Genomic DNA, 11,812 nt, shown 5'->3' with positions numbered 1-11,812 from the left:
AGAACTCTTGAGTGTTGGCACAGGAGAAAGCACCTAAGTCAGTTGATGGAAAGCAGCCAAAGAATAGCTGTACTGTACTGTCCCAGCTGCTTATGAAGACATGAAGATGAAGGAAATTAAAAATGAAGCTAACCATCTTCGATGAAACCTTTTGGAAGTCAGCTTTACAAAGAGTAAGTCTTCAGCAGAGAGAGGATATGTGTGAGAAGAGCTTGGAAACTCACCATGCAGTCATCATTTGCAGGAAAAAGCACAGATGTGCCATGTGCCAGTTGAAGTAGATACGGGGTTTAGACCACACAAGTCTTTAGCATCCATGTCATTTGCTCCCTGACTGAGGCTTCAAAAATTCACCTTTAACATTCTCAATGTCCCAGAAGGCAAGATCACATATGACCCTGTTGTTGCTCTGTAGCATACCATATATGGAGAGAGCTCACAGAAAGTTCTGGAAAGAATCCTTCTTTTATCCTGTAAAGGGTACACTGAAGTATAAACCCTCCCTCTGCCCCAGATACCTCACCAGGATACAGAGTAGCAAGCAAATCTTAGAGAAAATGAATCAATGTGGTTTAAGCAAATCCACTCTGTTGTTCCTTCTATCTGACTGCCCAAGTGCTCCTCACTGTGTCTCCCTCTCAACTTCACATGTTCTTTATTTTAAACCACTGAATCCAGTTGGTGTTACTGATAGGTACATGGGTACAGGCCCATCCACTAGAGTGTGGGCAATTTGCCCTAGGCTATATCCCTGAAAAATAAAAGTCAGTCATTCTTCAACTAGGGATGTTTACTGGCTTGCTATTGTATAGGTCTTGTGTATGCAGTCATAGCCACTGTGAGTTCATATATACATTGGCCCTGTTATGTCTACAAAGCCTTGTTTCTCAGCAATCTTCTACCACCAATGATGCTTAAAAAAAAACAAACAAACAACTTTTAAACAATTTATTCTTCTCTCATACATTGCATCTTGACCACAGTTCCCTCTCCTTCCTCCCCTCCCAACCCCCCTCTTCTACTTCTCCCCACATCTACTCTTTCTCTATTTCTCTTCAGAATAGGGCAGGCCTCCCATGGATATCAACCAAGCATAGTATGCTAAGTTGCACTAAGACTAGACATCTCCCTCCCCTTGTTTTAAGGCTGGACAAGGTAATCCAGTGGGAGCGAAAGGGTCCTGAAAGCAGGCAAAAGAGTAAGGCACAGCTACTGCTCCCACTGTTAGAGGTATCACAAGAAGACCAAGTTACACAACTGTAAAATATATGCAGGGGGCCTAGGTCAGACCCATGTAGCTCCGTGGCTGTCCATTCAATCTCTATGAGCCCCTATGAGCCCAGATACTGTGAGTTTTCTTGTGATGTCCTTGGTATCTCTGGCTCCTACAACTCTTCCTGCTTTGCTCTTCATAAGGACTCCCCAATCTCTGAATAATGTTTGGCTGTGGATCTCCACATCAGTTTCTATCAGTTGCTGAATGAAGTCTCTCTGATGTCAATTGGGCTAGGGAGAAATCTATGAGTATAGCAGAATATCATTAGGAATCCTTATACTGAACCTGGTAGAAGGAAGAGTAGGGAATAGCCTTGAACACTTTGGCACAAGAGACAACTTCCTGAACAGAACGCACTAGTTCAGACACTAAAATAGACAATTGGTAAATGGGACCTTATGAAACTGAAAAGCTTCAGTAGGTAAAGGACACCTTCAATAAGACAAATTACAGCTTAAAAGTGGGAAAGGATTTTCACTAACCCCACATCTGACAGAGGGTAACTTCCAAAATAATAAAGAACTCAAGAAACTAGACACCAGCAAACCAAATAATGCACTTAAGAATGAGAGTACAGGTCTAAACAGAGCATACTCAACAGAACACTCTCTAATGGCCAAGAAGCACTTAAAGAATGTCCAATATCCTTAGAAATCAGGGAAATGCTAATCAAAATGACTTTGAGATTCCTTCTTACACACGTTAGAATGGCTAAAAAAAAAAAACAAACAAACAAACAAAAAAAACCATAAGTGATAGCACATGCTGGGATGAATGTGGAGCAAAGGGAACACAGACCCCGTTTGTGATAGGAGTGCAAATTTGTACAGTGAATTTAGAAGTCGATATTGTGGTGTCTCAGAAAATTGGGTATCTGTCTACTTCAAGACCCAGCTCTAATATTCCTGGGCATATACCCAAAGGATATTCCACCCTACCATAAGGACACTTACTCAACTATGTCTACAGTAGTTTTATTTATCATAGCCAGAATCCGGAGACAACCTAGATGTTCCTCAAACACCTCTGATTCTTACAATCTTTCTGCTTCCTCCTCCAAGTCGATCCTTGAGCACTGAGGGATAAAATATGATATAGATATCCTCTTTAGAGCCGAGCACTTCACAGTCTCTTGTTCTCTGTGCAAGGAACAGATGCAGGTCTCTGAATTAAGTGTCATCTACTGCAAAAGAAAGTTCTCGGATGAGGATGGAGCGATGCAGTAACCTATGGTTAGGAAGATAAGTATCTGGAGAGCAGGTTGCTGTTATGTCAATCTATCAACACGATAGCAGTGGGGTCTCCACTAGGAGATGATCTTTAAGATAAAAGTGTTACATGGCAAGGCAAAGATACAATGGAAACATTTAGGAAGGGATACATAACAGGGACCAAAGTGCATTAGTGGTCAAGTCCGATTTAAACCCCAGCTTGACCTCTTGGAGGTTTGAGATTCAATCTGAAAAGTTAGGTCTATAGGGTTGTTAACCTTGTAGGCCTATTTTGACAGTGGTAGAAGGCATCTGTAAATTGGCCCCTTGGTTCCTAAAAGGTTAGAATGTTGTTTTCAACTTCTTGCTACTTATATCCCTAAGTTTACTGATGAAATTAATATTCAACTTTATAGTAACCCTGGCATTAAGTTGCAGTTTTCATTAAAATTTTTAAGATATATTTATTTTATCTTATGTAGGTTGTTTTTTTTTTTAACCTGTAAATGTGTGTGCCACATGTATGCAATGCCCAGTGAAGTAAAAAAAAAAGGGGGGGGGCATCAGATCCGTTGATAGTGAAATATTAGTTGTGAGATTCTGTTGTTGTTGGGAATCGAACCTTCATCCTCTAGAAGAGCAGCTAGTAGCCGGGCATGGTGGTGCATGCCTTTAAGACCAGCACTCAGGAGGCAGAGGCAGGCAGATTTCTGAGTTCCAAGCCAGCCTGGTATACAAAGTGAGTTCCAGGACAGCACAGCACCATCTTTTTAGCCCCAGCTTTCAAATGCATCATCTGACTTTATAATGTGCTTGCCTTACAGAAACATAAATCTGCTCCTTTCTTAACACAAGTTTGGTGCTTTTTCTTCTGACTCCTTATTTAAATTAGGCAGAGAATATGTCAAAATCCTCCTTAGACTATTCTTTGAAGATAAAATCAAAATTAGTACACATTAGGTAATTTTGAAGCAAAGGCTGCAGGATGGGAGTGTGAAATTAAAGGCAGATGCCTGAGGGTTTTTTGTTTGTTTTGTTCTTAGTGTTGTTTGCTTGTTTTCATTTTTTAACGTGAGTAAAAACAACACAGAATAATTGCAAATAGCTGGAAGTAAGGAAGCAATTAAGACACCTCTGACCTACTGTCTTAATATTCTATTGCTGTGAAGAGATACCAGGACCATGGCAACTCCTATAAAAGAAAGCATTTAATTGGGATTTGTTTATCATTTTGGCGGTTTTGGACATTATCAGCAAGGGATGGAGACAGACATGGTGAAGGAGGGGTAATTGAGACTTCTTCATCTGGATCTACAGGCAGTAGGAAGAGAGATTCTGGGGTTGGCTTGGATATTTGAACCTCAAAGCCCACAGGCTTAATCCAAAAGCCACACCTCCTAGTCCGTCTCAAGTGGCATCACTACCTAAATGACAGTGCATTCAAATATATGAGCCAATGGGGGGAGTATTCCTACTCAAACCATCACATCCTTTTATATATCCACAGAGAGTCAAAATGAAAAAAGAATGGGAAATAATATTGTCAATGTATTTAAACAAACCCAGGACAATCGAAGGCCATTGAAATTTCAGTGCTTGAGCATAGGAAAACATCTCTCTGAAAGTTATCTATTATAAAGATTATTAAGGGACATGCTGATTCAAATTTTCTTACAGGAGCCATCTTGGCTCCCGGGTCCCTTGGAGACCAGTCTGCACAGGTCAACTTGCGGACTGCTGAGGGTGAGTGAGCAGACTGCAGAAGTGACACAGCTTCTGGGACAGACCCCATTTCGGGATCCAGATATACAGGCACCTTTCCCACCAGAGGAGAGGTGTCCGCCTGGGAGGGCTCTGACTGCCAGAGCAGATAAGGAAGCAATTTTGTGTCCTGGGTCCCTCAGAGACCAGTCTTCGCAGGTGAGAGTGTGGACTGCAGAGTCAACACATCTTCTTGGATAGGCCATATTTCAGGCCTTCATCTTCAGCCAGAAGGTAGTCTGAACTCCAGACTTCTGTGCACCTTCCCTGCAACAGGAGAGCTTGCCTGCAGAGAATACTCTGACCACTGAGACTCAGGAGAAAGCTGAACTCCCCAAACTCCTGACACAGGCTAACAAAATCACAGGAGGAACAAGCTCCATCCAGAGACAACTATAACAACTAACTCCAGAGATTACCAGATGGTGAAAGGCAAACATAAGAATCTTACTAACAGAAACCAAGACCGCTCACCTTCATCAGAACCCAGAAATCCCACCTCAGCCAGTCCTGGATACCCCAACACCCCAGAAAAGCAAGACTCAGAATCAAAATCATATCTCATGATGCTGGTAGAGGACCTTAAGAAGGGCATTAATAACTCACTTATAGAAATACAGGAGAACACTGCTAAACAGGTAGAAGTCCTTAAAGAGAAAACACAAAAATCCCTTAAAGAATTATAGGAAAGCACAACCAAACAGGTGATGGAATTGAACAAAAGCATCCAAGACCTAAAAAGGGAAGTAGAAACAATAAAGAAAACCCAATAGGCCCATACCTAAACATAATAAAAGCAATCTACAGCAAACCAGTAGCCAACATCAAACTAAATGGAGAGAAACTTGAAGCAATCCCACTAAAATCAGGGTCTAGAGAAGGCTGCCCTCTTTCTCCGTACTTATTCAATATAATACTTGAAATCCTTGTCAGAGCATTTTGACAACAAAAGGAGATCAAGGAGATACAAATTGGAAAGGAAGAAGTCAAATATCACTATTTGCAGATGATATGATAGTATATATATATATATGTAACCCTAAAAATTCCACTAGAGGGCTGGAGAGATGGCTCAGCAGTTAAGAGCACTGACTGCTCTTCCAGAGATCTTGAGTTCAATTGCCAGCGACCACATGGTGGCTCACAACCATCTGTAATGGGATCTGATGCCCTCTTCTGGTGTGTCTGAAGACAGCTACAATGTACTCATATAAATAAAATAAATAAATCTAAAAAAAAAAATTCCACTAGAGAACTCCTAAAACTGATAAACAGCTTCAGTTCAGTAGCTGGATATAAAATTAACTCAAACAAATCAATGGCCTTTCTGTACACAAAGGATAAATGGGCTGAGAAGGAAATTAGGGAAACAGCACCCTTCACCATAGTCACAAATAATATAAAAACCCTTGGTGTGACTCTAACTAAGGAAGGGAAAGATCTGTATGATAAGAACTTCAAATCTCTGAAGAAAGAAATTGAAGAGGATCTCAGAAGATGGAAAGATCTCCCATGCTCATGGATTGGCAGGATTAATATAGTCAAAATGAGTATCCTGCCAAAAGGAATCTACAGATTCAATGCAATCCCCATCAAAATTCCAACTCAATTCTTCACTGAGTTAGAAAGGGCAATTTGCAAATGCATCTGGAATAATAAAAAACCTAGGATAGCAAAAACTATTCTCAACAAAAAAAGAACCTCTAGTGGAATCACCATGCCTGACCTCAAGCTGTACTACAGAGCAATTGTGATAGAAACTGCATGGTACTGGTACAGCGACTGACAGGTAGATCAATGGAATAGAATTGAAGGCCCAGAATTGAATCCACACACCTATGGTCACTTGATCTTTGACAAGGGAGCTAAAACCATCCAGTGGAAAAAAAGAAAGCATTTTTCAACAAATGGTGCTGGCACAACTGGCAGTTATCATGTAGAAGAATTCGAATTGATCCATTCCTATCTCCTTGTACTAAGGTCAAATCTAAGTGGATCAAGGAACTTCACATAAAACCAGAGACAGTGAAACCTATAGAGGAGAAAGTGGGGGAAAGCCTCGAAGATATGGGCACAGGGGAAAAATTCCTAAACAGAACAACAATGGCTTTTGCTGTAAGATCAAGAATTGACAAATGGCACCTCATAAAACTGCAAAGCTTCTGTAAGGCAAAAGACACTGTCAATAAGATGAAAAGGCCACCAACAGATTGGGAAAGGATCTTTACCAATCCTAAACCTGATATTCAATATATACAGAGCTCAAGAAGCTGAACTCCACAAATTCAAATATCCCCATTAAAAATGGGGTACAGAGCTAAACAAAGAATTCTCAACTGAGGAATACTGAATGGCTGAGAAGCACGTGAAAAAAATGTTCAACATCCTTAATCATCAGGGAAATGCAAATCAAAACAACATTGAGATTCCACCTCATACTAGTCAGAATGGCTAAGATCAAAAATTCAGATGACAGCAGATGCTGGTGAGGGTGTGGAAAAAGAGGAATACTCCTCCATTGCTGGTGGGATTGCAAGCTTGTACAACCACTCAGGAAGTCATTCTGGCGGTTCCTCAGAAAATTGGACATAGTACTTCTTGAAGATCCAGCAATACCTCTCCTGGGCATATACCCAGAAGTTGTTCCAACTGGTAATAAGGACACATACTCCACTATGTTCATAGCAGTCTTATTTATAATAACCAGAAGCTGGAAAGAACCCAGATGTCCTTCAACAGAGGATACAGGAAATGTGGTACATTTACACAATGGAGTACTACTCAGCTATTAAAAACAATGAATTTATGAAATTCTTATGCAAATGAATGTATCTGGAGGATATCATCCTTAGTGAGGTAACCCATTCACAAAAGAAGTCACTAGATATGCACTCACTGATAAGTGAATATTAGCCGAGAAACTTAGAATACCCAAGATACAATTTGCAAAACACAAGAAAATCAAGAAGAAGCAAGACCAATGTACTTCATACCTCCTTAGAATAGGGAACAAAACACCCATGGAAGGAGTTACAGAAACAAAGTTTGGAGCTAAAACGGAAGGATGGACCATCCAGAGACTACCCCACACAGGGATCCATCCCATAATCAGCCATTGAATGCAGACACTATTGCATATGCCAGCAAGATTTTGTTGAAAGCACCCTGATATAGCTGTCTCGTGTGAGGCTGGCTATGCCAGTGACTGGCAAATACAGACGTTGATGCTCACAGTCATCTATAGGATGGAACACAGGGCCCCCAGTGGAAGAGGTAGAGAAAGTATTCAAGGAGGTGAAGGGGTCTGCAACAGTATAGGTGGAGCAACAATATGAACTAACCAGTACTCCCAGAGCTCGTGTCTCTAGCTGCATATGTAGTCGGCCATCATTGGGAAGAGAGGTCCCTAGGTCTTGCAAACTTTATATGCCCCAGTACAGGGCCAAGAATGCCAGGGCCAAGAAGTGGGAGTGGGTGGGGAGGGGAGCAGGGCAGGGGGAGGGTACAGGGAACTTTCGCCATAGCATTTGAAATATAAATAAAGAAAATATCTGATAAAAAAATTCAAAGAAAAAGAGAAATGCCTGTGCAGGGAGATAGATAGATAGATAGATAGATAGATAGATAGATAGATAGATAGATAGATAGATAGATAGATAGATAGGGCAATTAGTGTGCAAAGCAAAGTGAAGTTGTTAACTTTGACCCCGAACTAGAAGATAGCTAAGATAGTTTGGCTAACACACAGGTAGTTCCTCCTCTTTCTCAATTTACTTTTATATGAGGGATTACTTGTAGATGGTTCCTTCCGCACGTTGGCATGCTGGTTAATATTTTGGAAAGAGGAAACCTCCACTGAGTAATTACTTCCTCCAATTTGACCTAAAAACTAAGCTGTGGTGCAGTTTAGTAGTTAATGAATGATGCAGGTGTGCCCAGTTTAGATGTGGTGGTGCCACTGCTGGCTAACTGGTCCTGGGGTGTATAAAAAAGCAGGCTGAACAAGCTATGGGGAACAAGACACTAAGCCGTTTTCCTCTACAGATCAGATCCTCTTCTGGATCAGCTCCTCTGTCAGGTATCTTGCCTTGACGTCCTGGCCTGACATCCTTCATGATGGACAACCAAGCAGAAACTGAAGTTAATTAACCCTTTCCTGCCTTAACTTGCTTTTGGACTGTGTTGTATCCCAGCAATAGAAAGCAAAACTAGGGCAATAGAGAAGAAATTAAAAGTCACTCATTACCAATGTTTCTTGCTTTTACCCCATTTAAAAGGGAGAACAGCAGTTAAAGATGCTTTTATTGCAGTGCTGAGAGCATCTCACAGGAGTTGATTTAGACACATTGTGAGTAGACTACTAATTGTCCCATAGGTTTTGAACCGTTCATTGAACATACACATAAAGTGGAATTTATGGGTACCAAATTGTGCTGTGGTATATAGTTCTGATAACTGTTGCTGAACAATACATTCTCCACCTCTGGCATGTTTCACAAAGCTCCAAACTCAAGATTCCTAGGGTGGAATTGTTTCTAAGTCCTTAGTTCAAAAACCAGTGTTATCCTCTGTGAAGTTGGAGAGTTGGGAGTTGTTCTTTATCACTTTGTGTTTTCTCGCTCAGCACATGGACCATGCCTCTAATCAGTTCTATGCTCTCTAGCCTATTGTCCCTCAGGGTTAGCTTACTCATGTAGACTGCTATTACTTCCCACAGGAATCACCTCAACCAGTACATACTAGTTCTTTCGTTTTATGTAGAGCACAGCCTTTCTCAGTTTTACATGAGGGATTCCCAGTAGATCGTTCCTTCCCCACATTGGCATGCTGGTTAATATTTTGTCAACTTGACAGAAGGTGTGAAATAAGTGCCACAGATACAGGAGGACACGTGGCCTAGGTCTTTCTAGGTCAGGGCTGCTTCATTCATTATTATATTCCACCCGAGTTACCATAAGCATTAGTCAAAGATGTCATGTACACCCAGTTCATTAACAAATTGGCATGAGTGTTAGAAATCTGAGTTCTGAGAGCAGTTACTATTCATTTACACTCTGAGTGATGCAAAATCAGAAAATTCTTTTCCAGAATAATTTATGACAAGATCTGAAATCAAAGAAGGTTGTGATTTGATGAGGCCTTCATCATTTCCAGATTTTTAAAGTACTCTATGTGTGCTTTATCCAACCTAATTCCTGGAAAGTAAGCCCCTCCCTCCAAACTACTCACAACTAAAATTAACAAGTTGTAAATTATGTGTGCTCTGTTTTTAAGGGAAGAATATGAATGGACACAAGAGGCAGCCATTAGGCAGACAGCTGATTGGGGCTCTTGTTCCCACTAAATAATTCAATGTCTCTAATGGAAGTCAGAGCCAATGTCTCCCAATGGATGAGTGGTACCTAATATTCAGCTAACTGCTCAAGGCTTGTAGAGAACAACAGCAAAGTATTAGGTAAAAAAAAATATTTTAATGGTGTCATCCTCTCCTGGGTGCTTTCTTGGCATGAAGTTTCTAGCTTCCTGGCAGCTGCTGCCATTGTGAGGAGACAGGGAGAGTGAAAGAAGGAACGAAAATCAATATTTAAATGTGAAACAGCCAGAAAGGTCAACAAGGGAGGCCAGCATTAACACGTTTGTGTACGTATTTAGCCTTTCAAAAGTCCCTGATCTTAAGAGGACAGAAGATGCCCTAAGTAAACAACTCATTAGGAATCAAACAGCCAGGTTTGCAGAGCTCAGAATCAGCTCACTGGATCCGAGGAAGAAAATTCATGTGAGACTTTGCCGGGAGAAGTAGGCAACAGAATGAACTGTTGCATAAAGTGGTGTGCTGTTCTCCCTCTCTCTCCTTCATTCAAAACAGGAAGAGAATATTGATTTCCTAGTCTTGGCTACCAGCCCCACCTCCTCTGCCCATAAGTACTGAGATGAATGAGATCGAGTCTCTCAAAGCACTAAGCAATCTTCAAGAGAGTACTGCTTTATAAATTGAGGGGGGAAAAGAGAGAGAGAGATATAAAAGCTGTATTATTATGGGGTAGAAATGTTAGAGAGAAAGTTGGAGCTCTTATCAAAGGCTGTTGGTGCCCCAACATTTGCTGTCAGCTCTGAAAAGGTGGCTGTGAAACTCATTGTATCCAGTCTTGGTTGGCTTTGGGCCCAGCATACAGTGGGATTTCTGGCCAATGGCCCCGTACAGTGGAAAGGCTGGCGCCTGGCCCAGGGATTAGAGAACTTTCATTTCTTTGTCTCATTGATATTAGTCACAGAATCTCTCTTTTCATGCACAACCCAAACCCATGTGGGGCGGTGCAGGGGGGTGGGGTGGGTAAAAGCAGAAATTGCTGCAAACTGAGCTAGGACTAAGGAAAGTGTCCATTTCTAACTTGCTTATCCAACATCTGTATCTATTTTGTTATGCACATTTACCAGGAAATGGATAAGATGGTTCTTGAAAGAAAAACTGCTTTATAGATATAAGAAGCTATAAATCAATCTTGAATAAACAAAGAAGTCAGTATGTTTGGCCTTATCCTCTCCCTTCTGACTCTGCTTTCTAATTTTCTCTCTATCACATTCTCCCATTTTAAGGAATTAATGACTATCCTGATATTTTATCTCGAAGAATAATTTGGTGAGCATAATTTATGGGGACATTTCCTTCATTGCCCCCTTTGTCTTTCCCTGTGTGTTTGCAGCCACATGTAATGCATTTGTTGAGAGAGTTCTTGATTCCTTGCATTGCAGACTCCATCCATGTAATGACATCCTGGAGCCACGTTCTGTTTGAATCCTGGAAAATGCTGTGCTGAATATCATAGGGTAAAGTTGGTTTCAAATAATAATAGGGTCTTAAATATTCATGACTAGTGGAAACTGAAAATTGTTTCCAAAATCAAACTGGGATGATGAATCACCCACCAGCAACTGATTTGGCAGTAAACCAGAGAGCCCCAGCAGCCATAACCAAATGACTCCAGTTTGTATTTCTTTGCCTGATTCCCCTAAACATGTTTGGGTACATGAAAAAGATTAATGACTTAAAGAACATCAAAATTCAGTATATATCATAACCTTGCCTGTTTTCATTACCTTGCAAAATTGCCATTAGTATGTAAAATCCAGTTTACTTGGGCATGACATTTTCTGGCATCCATGGAGAGGCAGAGGAAATTGTGTAAAAACTCCCAAATTAAAAGAAAGAAACAAACAAAAACCCCAATTACCTCCATGATAAGTTACCACTGTCCTCATTAGGAGATTTCACCCAAGGTTCCTGTGAAACGGGGACAATGACCGTCATCTTCATACGGATCATGGTGTGTGCTAAATGATGAATACATGGGAAGATTCTGCAAACTTACAGGATTCCGGGGAACAGCATTGTTGCCGCACTTGATAATCTAACACAGCAGTTAGTTCCCACCTTCCTAAAGCCGAATCCCTTGAATACAGCTCCTTATGTTGTGGTGACCCCCAATCATAAAAAATTATTTTCCTTGTTACTTCAATCTGCCAGCTATGAGTCATAATGTAAACATCTGACACTTCTGATGGTCTT

Source organism: Mus caroli, chromosome 6 (assembly GCF_900094665.2).
Source record: "Mus caroli chromosome 6, CAROLI_EIJ_v1.1, whole genome shotgun sequence".
In the NCBI taxonomy this organism is placed as follows: domain Eukaryota; kingdom Metazoa; phylum Chordata; class Mammalia; order Rodentia; family Muridae; genus Mus; species Mus caroli.
Note: the sequence above shows the minus strand (reverse complement) of the source record.